Source organism: Hyla sarda, chromosome 2 (genome assembly GCF_029499605.1).
Source record: "Hyla sarda isolate aHylSar1 chromosome 2, aHylSar1.hap1, whole genome shotgun sequence".
NCBI classification, from domain to species: domain Eukaryota; kingdom Metazoa; phylum Chordata; class Amphibia; order Anura; family Hylidae; genus Hyla; species Hyla sarda.
Window position 1 is genome coordinate 246,972,728 of NC_079190.1, and position 13,712 is coordinate 246,986,439.

The following is a 13,712-nucleotide window of genomic DNA, read 5'->3' on the forward strand; positions in this document are numbered from 1 at the left end:
TTAGAATCTGTTTCAAAACCATTAGCACCATGTATTGTTTGTCATGTTGTGATCTCAAAATATTTAGGGCCGTCTATTAGTTTTGGATTTAAGCAGTCGAGTGCGCATACTGTCATAGGAACAGAGAGTAGTTTTACTATCTTTCCTCTGCAAAGAGCCTGATGCCGTTTCATAATTGCACACACATAAAATTAAGTATACTTTTAATTTATACAGAAATAAATTTTTATCTATCTATTTTTAACTTTTCATAAAAATTTAATTCCAACCACTCAGCTTGTGATCTCTCTCTCCACCCTCTCTATGATAGAGAAGGAGAACGGTCATCAACAGCAGTCAGTACCTGCAATGAAACAGAACTGAAAGCTCACTTCACGCTCAAGAGAGATCACTACAGCTCCTCCTCATGGTTGGTGAGCTTGGACACTTTCTGTGACATTTCCACAATTATTATTATTTTTTTTTTTTAAAGCCGAGGAACGTGCTCTCGATTCACCCAAAGTGCAAGAAAAAGTGCAAACGTGTTACACTAAAAAAACGTGCACAAAGGATGCGGTCTATCGCAAGCCCTTCTCCGATAGGAGAGAGGCCCCCCAACAAACCTTACCCTTGGCCTCCAGACCAAAAGGTACCTGCGAGGTTCCAGGTTTGATGTCCCTTTTTGCCGAAGCTACTAGGGGACCACAAATGCTCCTGCCATCCCCCTTGGCGTTAGCCAAGGTATCTGCCCACAGAGCCGATAACGGTAGGTACCCTGCCAAAGCAGGAGTACCCGGGGTGTTTGCAGGGAGGTGCGGAACCTAATGGCCACACACACCTCCCCTAGACCGCCAGGAGGGACACCCAGAAGGGCTACCGCATCCTGACAAATCCTGTGAACACACAACACGCAAAAAGTGAGACAAAAAAAGAAATAAATAAGTGAATGTGTGCAGATATACTGCCCGGACATCCGGCCGGATCTATAAAAATTTCTCTGATCCTAGCCAGAAGGCCGGGAATCAAGAGGTGAGTGCCACAAAGTGAAGAGATTATGGTGCCCGTGCTTCAACTCAGTGAGCCTATCCTCCCAGTGAGCTTCGGCACCTCGGGGGGTCACCACTCCCCGAGGCACAAAAGTACCTCGGCTCTAGACCCTCTCAGCCTCATGGCGAGACCCGGAGGGAACAGGTCACATCGGGGCAGCCGTCGAGCTGATTCCTCAGAACCAGCCCCGGTACACCTGCATCCTCCATGCAGCACCCATCCCCACCAGCCCCATACCGGTGTCACCGTACACCGGCATGAAAAACTGATAAGAACAGATACTACACTTGATCTTAGCCAAAAGGCCGAGAAGCGACAGACACTCCGGGTGATAGGACCCTGCGTCTAACATTAGGGAGACGCTCACACAACCTAACAAATAAGGAACCCTGAACACAACCTAACAAATAAGGAACCCTGAACACAGTGATATATTAGAAATAGTTAGAGCTACGACTATGAGAAAAATAGAATCTTTTAGGACATGTATAAAAGTCGAAAGAACTAATACCCAGAAGAAAACTTTGACTTAGGAATTTGCATGTGAGTTCAAGCAACCAGCAGGAACCTAGTTTAGCTCTGTTGCTCCGCCTACTAACTTTTTTTTATTTTTAGAAAGTAACTTTATTAGCAATCAACCGTCATGAATATAACATTTACTGCAATGTAACACAGGTTAGAACGCAGAACACAATAAATTAACACAATTACTGTTCATATAGCGACACTACCATAGTAAATCTTTATGACACTCTCTTTAACAGAATAAAATCACATTACGCTTTTATTCTCAGTTGCAGCACATCTCTCTGTGCAATATAACTATTGTTCCACAAACATTCAAGACAGTATAACAAACAGAGAAATGACAAGAGAACATCATGGAACTTCAAAGAGAGATTCCCAAACTCTCCCATTTTTCTATCATTATTACCAAATATAAACCAACCACTCAGCTTGTGATCTCTCTCTCCACCCTCTCTATGATAGAGAAGAACGGTCATCAACAGCGGTCAGTACCTGCAATGAAGCAGAACTGAAAGCTCACTTCACGCTCAAGAGAGATCACTACAGCTCCTCCTCGTGGTTGATGAGCTTGGACACTTTCTGTGACATTTCTTTCGCTTCTCTGCCTTTTGGCTAAGATCAAGTGTAGTATCTGTTCTTATCGGTTTTCATGCCGGTGGCAAACTACGCCGGTATGGGGCTGGTGGGGATGGGTGCTACATGGAGGATGCAGGTGTACCAGGGCTTTCCGGGGATGGTTCTGAGGAATCAGCTCGACGGCTGCCCCGATGTGACCTGTTCCCTCCGGGTCTCGCCATGAGGCTGAGAGGGTCTAGAGCCGAGGTACTTTTGTGCCTCGGGGAGCGGTGACCCCAAGGTGCCGAAACTCACTGGGAATACTGGCTCACTGAGTTGAAGCACAGGCACCATAATCTCTTCACCTTGTGGCACTCACCTCTTGATTTCCGGCTTTCTGGCTAGGATCAGAGAAATTTTTATAGATCCGGCCGGATGTCCGGGCAGTATATCTGCTCACATTCACTTATTTATTTATTTTTGTCCCACTGTGTCACATTTTGCGTGTTGTGGGTTCACAGGATTTGTCAGGATGCGGTAGCCCTTCTGGGTGTCCTTCCTGGCGGTCTAGGGGAGGTGTGTGTGGGGCCATTAGGTTCCGCACCTCCCTGCAAACACCCCGGGTACTCCTGCTTTGGCAGGGTACCTACCGTTATCGGCTCTGCGGGCAGATACCTTGGCTAACGCCAAGGGGGATGCCGGGAGCATTTGTGGTCCACCAGTAGCTGCGGCGAAAAGGGACATCAAGCCTGGAACCTCGCAGGTACCTTTTGGAGGCGAAGGGTAAGGTTTGTTGGGGGGCTTCTCTCCTATCGGAGAAGGGCTTGCGATAGACCGCATCCTTTGTGCACGTTTTTTTTAGTGTAACACGTTTGCACTTTTTCTTGCACTTTGGGTGATTTGAGAGCACGTTCCTCGGCTTTAAAATAAAAAATGGTCTATACGGTCTCCTCATTGTGCCACTCTGCAACAATGATTCTAATAGAGATGCCTCTATTCTGCATGTCATACTGAATAACAGTATTATTTCACTAACCCAACACACTCCCTATGCGTGTTACAGCAAGGCAAAGTGTTCTACACCCCATTGAGGCTCTCTGTAGGCCAGAAATAGTTGTTTTTAATAGTGATTCGCCGTGAATAAATTCGGACGAATCAAATTTTTCAAAAAATTTGCTCATCTCTATTAGCCATATATGCTTCTAAATCACAGAGCTTATTCCTTTAAAGCAAGTTAGCAACATAAATTAGAAGCTCAAACTGCTCAAAGTATTTTCTTTTTGGATTTCTTATTATGTACTGTATTTTTTATTACTGTGTTTGTCATCATACAGTTACTAAATTATCACGGGTGAATAAAGATTCACCGCTGCAAGGACAATCCAAACTTTAATAATAAATGCCTTCACATGCCATTCTATTGTCTGAATATGGCAAATCATCGAGGCAGTGCTATAGGGTATGGCAGCCAAGGAGCTCATCAATAGACTCTGCCTAAAGCAGCCAGCAAAGAAGAGAACATTTTTCTCCCATGTCAGTTTGTGAGACACAGTAAAACAATAACACACAATAAAACATTGTCCGAACGCAGTGTGCATTTTTAGATAGAAAACATGGTTCAAAATTGAAAAGTCCCTTTTACCCTGCTGTTTCACTCTATTTCTAATATTGGCTCCTGTTTCACACTGAGTGTTTTGAAAACTGAACTTCTTATGTTGTCAACATCTACTAACAAACCCAAACAAGATACTTTTAATTTAGTAGGTGGTACCACTATAATGCCCAAGCAACACACTCACTGTCTTTTGGTAACTATATATTGAGGTTTGTTATTTACTTCCTATATTTAATTACTTGTATGCTCCTTCCCCTGCACCTCAGTCATTTCCAGAATCCATTTTCTTACTTAGAAAAACCAAAATTGTTGATTTATTCTTGTCCTGGTTACTGTAACTCATTACTATGCTGCCTTCCCTTTTCCAAACTCCCTCTTTTAAGTCTCTTCTGCATGCAGTTGTATGCATGCTATAGAATATAAATGAAACTCCTCACTATCACCCACAAAGCTCTCTACAATACCACATTGGCTATAGATACCGTATCTACCTGAGTTCTATGTTCTGCCGATAAGCTAAATGTTCTTAGACTAACTTCTTCCATGATCCAAACCTCCCACTCACCCTTCGTGCTGCACTAGTTCTTTGAAATGTAAAAAAATATTTTTTAGCTACACCTATCCCATTCCCTAATGTCTCCCCCTTTGACTATTCTACCCTTCATTCAGTAATGTGCCCACCACACTACGGAATTTCTGAAATTCTGGTGCAGCAGCCTCCCATTGTTTTCAATGGAATTCCGCTACACCATGCACACTGCTGAATTCCCGAGAATGGAAATTCTAATTCTGGACTTTGCCGAAAGAATGAGCACATTTGTTCTTTCAGAAAAATCCCCTCGGACATGCATTGGTGCCCTCAGTGCATGTCAGAGCGGTCCTAGTGCCGACAGAATCAATCTGCACCTGCTGTGAATGGAATATCTTCTGGAATTTCTCCTGCGTGTTTAGCACATTATAATTGTTTGTTCTCAGAATAATAACTATTTTCTGGGCACATAAATACACCAGACATAACTGTGAGTTTACTATATTCCATTTTATTGGTCATTACCTGAATATCACAATATTTTCTGCTGTATTGAATAATAGCTAGTCTTGCATTATTTATTCCAAATGACCATACACTGTCATATTTACACCCTAACTGGCTGTAATAGTGGTGGTTATGTGACTATAGGTGTAGACATTGATGGGAGTCGAGGTTTGGACCAAGATAATTATCCTTCAAAATCAGAACTAACATATCTTTGTTAAGAAAGGACCCTTGTTGTTGGTAGCAACCAATCAAATTTCAGCATACATTTTTGCGGTAGTTTAGGAAATAAAATACTTGGCCCTGTTGACTATAACAACCAATCAGACCTGTTTTTCTATTGGGTATTTTATAAATGAAGCACTGTGACAATATACAATCATTGGAGCACAGCAGTGCATGGCTTAGGACTAATAACTCTGTGTGCTCCTTAGTACCTTCTGTATATTTCCTTGGTAGGTCTTCATATACTTTAACATTATTTAATTGCTAAGACTTTATTTAATATGTAGCAGGTTAGTAATAATTATATTCTATAACTTTTATAATACATGGCTTGTCGTGCACATAGTGCACAGTATATTCCTCCAGGAATTAAATTAATATATGATGTAATATGCAGTTATATGGTGTAAAGATGAAAAATCCTTTGAGAGTCAGAATTATAGAATTGAAAGAAAGATTTTTGAAGTATAATTATCCATTTTGTATCCCTTGTGATTGAAGAAACCCTGTGGAGATCCAAAGAGTCTTTGTATTCACTTGAAATTATCTCCATTATACTTGCGATATTATAGAGGCATGCTGGCTTCATTAACAATCACAGGAAAAAGGCTTTCTGTCAATATTCATTATACTACGATCGGTACAGAGACTTCATTTCTGCCAGTGAGACGGGTTCTGGCACAGTTAAAGAAAGCCCTTTAATGTGGAATTTTGCCTTCCATAAATAATCTACATATTTTATAAAGTATAAAGATGTTTTACAAACCACGGGGTTAATGAAATCAACCTGCGATTAATTGTGCGCCGTACTAGTATCATAATGTAATTGTGGATTCATTGTATGCAATGCTAGTACCTATGGTATTATGGAAATTTCTCAATAGATGGAAAGCACACATGAAACATTGTCAAATCCTATAAAAGCAGACCTCTATCAAGTATTTGTGCATTATATAATTACCTCCCTGGTATTTCTAGGATGATTTTGCTTAGTGTTGCTGAATATACCTTAGTATAGTTGTAACTTCTCTCATATGGCCCATGCTTTTATGATTTACACACCCTGCTGCTTCTTTAAAGGGGTCATCGAAATTAGAAAAACATAGGTGCAATATACCTGTTCACAGTTTGTGAGTGGTATTACAACTTATCTCCATTTACTTTAGTGGGAACTGAGCTGTAATACCATACTACAGGACAAGAGGAGGCCATACCATACTACAGGACAAGGAGGTCATACCATACTACAGGACAAGAGGAGGCCATACCATACTACAGGACAAGAGGAGGCCATACCATACTACAGGACAAGAGGCGGCCATACTGTACTACAGGACAAGAGGAGGCCATACCATACTACAGGACAAAAGGAGACCATACCGTCCTACAGGACAAGAGGAGGCCATACCATACTACAGGACAAGAGGCGGCCATACCATACTACAGGACAAGAGGAGGCCATACCATACTACAGGACAAGAGGAGGCCATACCATACTACAGGACAAGAGGCGGCCATACTGTACTACAGGACAAGAGGAGGCCATACCATACTACAGGACAAGAGGAGACCATACCGTCCTACAGGACAAGAGGAGGCCATACCATACTACAGGACAAGAGGCGGCCATACCATACTACAGGACAAGAGGCGGCCATACCATACTACAGGTCAAGAGGAGGCCATACCATACTACAGGACAAGAGGCAGCCATACCGTACTACAGGACAAGAGGAGGCCATACCATACTACAGGACAAAAGGAGACCATACCGTCCTACAGGACAAGAGGAGGCCATACCTTACTACAGGACAAGAGGAGGCCATACTGTACTACAGGACAAGAGGAGGCCATACCGTACTACAGGACAAGAGGAGGCCATACCATACTACAGGACAAGAGGCGCCCATACCATACTACAGGACAACAGGAGGCCATACCTTACTACAGGACAAGAGGAGGCCATACCATACTACAGGACAAGAGGAGTTGTTATGCCGAGCGCTCCGGGTCCCCGCTCCTCCCCGGAGCGCTCGCTACACTCTCGCTCCCGCAGCGCCCCGGTCAGATCCACTGACCGGGTGCGCTGCGATACCGCCTCCAGCCGGGATGCGATTCGCGATGCGGGTGGCGCCCGCTCGCGATGCGCACCCCGGCTCCCGTACCTGACTCGCTCTCCGTCGGTCCTGTCCCGGCGCGCGCGGCCCCGCTCCCTAGGGCGCGCGCACGCCGGGTCTCTGCGATTTAAAGGGCCACTGCGCCGCTGATTGGCGCAGTGGTTCTAATCAGTGTGTTCACCTGTGCACTCCCTATGTATACCTCACTTCCGCTGCACTCCCTCGCCGGATCTTGTTGCCATTGTGCCAGTGAAAGCGTTCCTTGTGTGTTCCTAGCCTGTGTTCCAGACCTCCTGCCGTTGCCCCTGACTACGATCCTTGCTGCCTGCCCCAACCTTCTGCTACGTCCGACCTTGCTTCTGTCTACTCCCTTGTACCGCGCCTATCTTCAGCAGTCAGAGAGGTTGAGCCGTTGCTAGTGGATACGACCTGGTCACTACCGCCGCAGCAAGACCATCCCGCTTTGCGGCGGGCTCTGGTGAACACCAGTAGTGACTTAGAACCGGTCCACTAGCACGGTCCACGCCAATCCCTCTCTGGCACAGAGGATCCACCTCCTGCCAGCCGGCATCGTGACAGTAGATCCGGCCATGGATCCCGCTGAAGTTCCTCTGCCAGTTGTCGCCGACCTCACCACGGTGGTCGCCCAGCAGTCACAACAGATAGCGCAACAAGGCCACCAGCTGTCTCAACTGACCGTGATGCTACAGCAGCTACTACCACAGCTTCAGCAATCATCTCCTCCGCCAGCTCCTGCACCTCCTCCGCAGCGAGTGGCCGCCTCAGGCCTACGACTATCCTTGCCGGATAAATTTGATGGGGACTCTAAGTTTTGCCGTGGCTTTCTTTCACAATGTTCCCTGCACTTGGAGATGATGTCGGACCAGTTTCCTACTGAAAGGTCTAAGGTGGCTTTCGTAGTCAGCCTTCTGTCTGGAAAAGCTCTGTCATGGGCCACACCGCTCTGGGACCGCAATGACCTCTGTACACTCCTTCTTCTCGGAAATTCGAAGTGTCTTTGAGGAACCTGCCCGAGCCTCTTCTGCTGAGACTGCCCTGCTGAACCTGGTCCAGGGTAATTCTTCCGTTGGCGAGTACACCGTGCAATTCCGTACTCTTGCTTCAGAACTATCCTGGAATAATGAGGCCCTCTGCGCGACCTTTAAAAAAGGCCTATCCAGCAACATTAAAGATGTTCTGGCCGCACGAGAAATTCCTGCTAACCTACATGAACTCATTCATCTAGCCACTCGCATTGACATGCGTTTTTCCGAAAGGCGTCAGGAGCTCCGCCAGGATATGGACTTTGTTCGCACGAGGCGTTTTTTCTCCCCGGCTCCTCTCTCCTCTGGTCCTCTGCAATCCGTTCCTGTGCCTCCCGCCGTGGAGGCTATGCAAGTTGACCGGTCTCGCCTGACACCTCAAGAGAGGACACGACGCCGCATGGAGAATCTCTGCCTGTACTGTGCCGGTACCGAACACTTCCTGAAGGATTGTCCTATCCGTCCTCCCCGCCTGGAAAGACGTACGCTGACTCCGCACAAAGGTGAAACAGTCCTTGATGTCAACTCTGCTTCTCCACGTCTTACTGTGCCTGTGCGGATATCTGCCTCTACCTTCTCCTTCTCCACTAAGGCCTTCTTGGATTCCGGATCTGCAGGAAACTTTATTTTGGCCTCTCTCATCAACAGGTTCAACATCCCAGTGACCAGTCTCGCCAGACCTCTCTACATCAATTGCGTTAACAATGAAAGATTGGACAGTGCCGTGCGTTACCGCACGGAACCCCTCCTAATGTGCATCGGACCTCATCACGAAAAAATTGAGTTTTTGGTCCTCTCAAATTGCACTTCCGAAATTCTCCTTGGACTACCCTGGCTTCAACACCATTCCCCAACCCTGGATTGGTCCACAGGGGAGATCAAGAGTTGGGGTACCTCTTGTTTCAAGGACTGCCTTAAACCGGTTACCAGTACTCCCTGCCATGACCCTGTGGTTCCCCCTGTAACCGGTCTCCCTAAGGCCTATATGGACTTTGCTGATGTGTTTTGCAAAAAACAAGCTGAGACTCTTCCTCCTCACAGGCCTTATGACTGTCCTATTGACCTCCTCCCGGGCACTACTCCACCCCGGGGCAGAATTTATCCTCTGTCCGCCCCAGAGACTCTTGCTATGTCTGAGTACATCCAGGAAAATTTAAAAAAAGGCTTTATCCGCAAATCCTCCTCTACTGCCGGAGCTGGATTTTTCTTTGTGTCCAAAAAAGATGGCTCCCTACGTCCTTGCATTGATTACCGCGGTCTTAATAAAATCACGGTAAAGAACCGCTACCCTCTACCTCTTATCTCTGAACTCTTTGATCGCCTCCAAGGTGCCCACATCTTTACCAAACTGGACTTAAGAGGTGCTTATAATCTCATCCGCATCAGGGAGGGGGATGAATGGAAAACGGCATTTAACACTGGAGATGGACACTTTGAGTATCTGGTCATGCCCTTTGGCCTGTGCAACGCCCCTGCCGTCTTCCAAGACTTTGTTAATGAAATTTTTCGTGATCTCTTATATTCCTGTGTTGTTGTGTATCTGGACGATATTCTGATTTTTTCTGCCAACCTAGAAGAACACCGCCAGCATGTCCGCATGGTTCTTCAGAGACTTCGTGACAATCAACTTTATGCCAAAATGGAGAAATGTCTGTTTGAATGTCAATCTCTTCCTTTCCTAGGATACTTGGTCTCTGGCCAGGGACTACAAATGGATCCAGACAAACTCTCTGCCGTCTTAGATTGGCCACGCCCCTCCGGACTCCGTGCTATCCAACGTTTTTTGGGGTTCGCCAATTATTACAGACAATTTATTCACGAAATTGTGGCTCCTATCGTGGCTTTAACCAAGAAGAATGCCAATCCTAAGTCATGGCCTCCTCAAGCGGAAGACGCCTTTAAACGGCTCAAGTCTGCCTTTTCTTCTGCTCCCGTGCTCTCCAGACCTGACCCATCTAAACCCTTCCTATTGGAGGTTGATGCCTCCTCAGTAGGAGCTGGAGCGGTCCTTCTACAAAAAAATTCTTCCGGGCATGCTGTTACTTGTGGTTTTTTTTCTAGGACCTTCTCTCCGGCGGAGAGGAACTACTCCATCGGGGATCGAGAGCTTCTGGCCATTAAATTAGCACTTGAGGAATGGAGGCATCTGCTGGAGGGATCAAAATTTCCAATTATTATTTACAGCGATCACAAGAATCTCTCCTATCTCCAGTCTGCCCAACGGCTGAATCCTCGCCAGGCCAGGTGGTCTCTGTTCTTTGCCCGGTTTAATTTTGAAATTCACTTTCGCCCTGCCGATAAGAACATTAGGGCCGATGCTCTCTCTCGTTCCTCGGAGGCCTCGGAAGTAGAGCTCTCTCCGCAACACATTATTCCTCCGGATTGCCTGATCTCCACTTCTCCAGCCTCCATCAGGCAAACTCCTCCAGGGAAGACCTTCGTCTCTCCACGCCAACGCCTCGGAATCCTCAAATGGGGTCACTCCTCCCATCTCGCAGGCCATGCGGGCATCAAGAAATCCGTGCAACTCATCTCTCGTTTCTATTGGTGGCCGACTCTGGAGACGGATGTTGTTGATTTTGTGCGGGCCTGCACTGTCTGTGCCCGGGATAAGACTCCTCGCCAGAAGCCTGCTGGTCTTCTTCATCCTCTGCCTGTCCCCGAACAGCCTTGGTCTCTGATTGGTATGGACTTTATTACAGACTTACCCCCATCCCGTGGCAACACTGTTGTTTGGGTGGTCGTTGATCGATTTTCCAAGATGGCACATTTTATTCCCCTTCCTGGTCTTCCTTCTGCGCCTCAGTTGGCAAAACAATTTTTTGTACACATTTTTCGTCTTCACGGGTTGCCCACGCAGATCGTCTCGGATAGAGGCGTCCAATTCGTGTCAAAATTCTGGAGGGCTCTCTGTAAACAACTCAAGATTAAATTGAACTTTTCTTCTGCTTATCATCCTCAATCCAATGGGCAAGTAGAAAGAATTAACCAAGTCCTGGGTGATTATTTACGACATTTTGTTTCTTCCCGCCAGGATGACTGGGCAGATCTTCTACCATGGGCCGAATTCGCGTACAACTTCAGAGTCTCTGAATCTTCTTCCAAATCCCCATTTTTCGTGGTGTACGGCCGTCACCCTCTTCCCCCCTTCCCTACTCCCTTGCCCTCTGGTTTGCCCGCTGTGGATGAAATAACTCGTGATCTTTCCACCATATGGAAAGAGACCCAAAATTCTCTCTTACAGGCTTCATCACGCATGAAGAAGTTTGCTGATAAGAAAAGAAGAGCTCCCCCCATTTTTTCTCCCGGAGACAAGGTATGGCTCTCCGCTAAATATGTCCGCTTCCGTGTTCCCAGCTACAAATTGGGACCACGCTATCTTGGTCCTTTCAAAATTTTGTGCCAGATTAATCCTGTCTCTTATAAACTTCTTCTTCCTCCTTCTCTTCGTATTCCTAATGCCTTTCACGTTTCTCTTCTTAAACCACTCATCATCAACCGTTTCTCTCCTAAACTTATCTCTCCCACTCCTGTCTCCGGTTCTTCGGACATCTTTCCTGTAAAGGAGATACTGGCCTCCAAAAAGGTCAGAGGAAAAACCTTTTTTTTGGTTGACTGGGAGGGCTGTGGCCCTGAAGAGAGATCCTGGGAACCTGAGGACAATATCCTAGATAAAAGTCTGGTCCTCAGGTTCTCAGGCTCCAAGAAGAGGGGGAGACCCAAGGGGGGGGGGGTACTGTTACGCCGAGCGCTCCGGGTCCCCGCTCCTCCCCGGAGCGCTCGCTACACTCTCGCTCCCGCAGCGCCCCGGTCAGATCCACTGACCGGGTGCACTGCGATACCGCCTCCAGCCGGGATGCGATTCGCGATGCGGGTGGCGCCCGCTCGCTATGCGCACCCCGGCTCCCGTACCTGACTCGCTCTCCGTCGGTCCTGTCCCGGCGCGCGCGGCCCCGCTCCCTAGGGCGCGCGCGCGCCGGGTCTCTGCGATTTAAAGGGCCACTGCGCCGCTGATTGGCGCAGTGGTTCTAATCAGTGTGTTCACCTGTGCACTCCCTATGTATACCTCACTTCCCCTGCACTCCCTCGCCGGATCTTGTTGCCATTGTGCCAGTGAAAGCGTTCCTTGTGTGTTCCTAGCCTGTGTTCCAGACCTCCTGCCGTTGCCCCTGACTACGATCCTTGCTGCCTGCCCCGACCTTCTGCTACGTCCGACCTTGCTTCTGTCTACTCCCTTGTACCGCGCCTATCTTCAGCAGTCAGAGAGGTTGAGCCGTTGCTAGTGGATACGACCTGGTCACTACCGCCGCAGCAAGACCATCCCGCTTTGCGGCGGGCTCTGGTGAACACCAGTAGTGACTTAGAACCGGTCCACTAGCACGGTCCACGCCAATCCCTCTCTGGCACAGAGGATCCACCTCCTGCCAGCCGGCATCGTGACAGGAGTCCATACCATACTACAGGACAAGAGGCGGCCATACCATACTACAGGACAAGAGGCGACCATACCATACTAAAGGACAAGAGGCGGCCATACCATACTACAGGACAAGAGGAGGCCATACTGTACTACAGGACAAGAGGAGGCCATACTGTACTACAGGACAAAAGGAGACCATACTGTCCTACAGGACAAGAGGAGGCCATTCCTTACTACAGGACAAGAGGAGGCCATACCATACTACAGGACAAGAGGAGTCCATACCATACTACAGGACAAGAGGCGGCCATACCATACTACAGGACAAGAGGCGACCATACCATACTACAGGACAAGAGGCGGCCATACCATACTACAGGACAAGAGGAGGCCATACTGTACTACAGGACAAGAGGAGGCCATACTGTACTACAGGACAAGAGGAGGCCATACCATACTACAGGACAAAAGGAGACCATACTGTCCTACAGGACAAGAGGAGGCCATTCCTTACTACAGGACAAGAGGAGGCCATACCATACTACAGGACAAGAGGAGGCCATACCATACTACAGGACAAAAGGAGGCCATACCTTACTACAGGACAAGAGGAGGCCATACCATACTACAGGACAAGAGGCGGCCATACCATACTACAGGACTAGAGGAGGCCATGCCATACTTCAGGACAAGAGGAGTCTATACCATACTACAGGACAAGAGGCAGCCATACCATACTACAGGACAAGAGGCGGCCATACCATACTACAGGACAAGAGGCGGCCATACCATACTACAGGACAAGGAGGCCATACCATACTACAGGACAAGAGGAGGCCATACCATACTACAGGACAAGAGGAGGCCATACCATACTACAGGAAAAGAGGAGGCCATACCATACTACAGGAAAAGAGGCGGCCATACCATACTACAGGACAAGAGGAGGCCATACCATACTACAGGATAAGAGGAGGCCATACCTTATTACAGGACAAGAGGAGGCCATACCATACTACGGGACAAGAGGAGGCCATACCCTACTACAGGACAAGAGGAGGCCATACTATACTACAGGACAAGAGGAGGCCATACCATACTACAGGAAAAGAGGAGGCCATACCATACTACAGGAAAAGAGGCGGCC

The 13,712-nt window shown here is 47.5% G+C and overlaps 1 protein-coding gene and 4 pseudogenes across 1 annotated transcript in view; 1 reads left to right on the forward strand and 4 right to left on the reverse strand.

The window, feature by feature from the left end:
• The window catches only part of DOC2B (double C2 domain beta), a 740,104-nt gene that overhangs the window by 121,322 nt on the left and 605,070 nt on the right, over positions 1–13,712 (reverse strand). The window lies entirely within an intron of this gene.
• LOC130359357 (small nucleolar RNA U3) lies at positions 268–460 on the reverse strand (annotated as a pseudogene).
• Positions 1,234–1,343, reverse strand: LOC130359867 (U2 spliceosomal RNA; annotated as a pseudogene).
• LOC130359349 (small nucleolar RNA U3) lies at positions 1,974–2,176 on the reverse strand (annotated as a pseudogene).
• Positions 2,147–2,255, forward strand: LOC130359804 (U2 spliceosomal RNA; annotated as a pseudogene).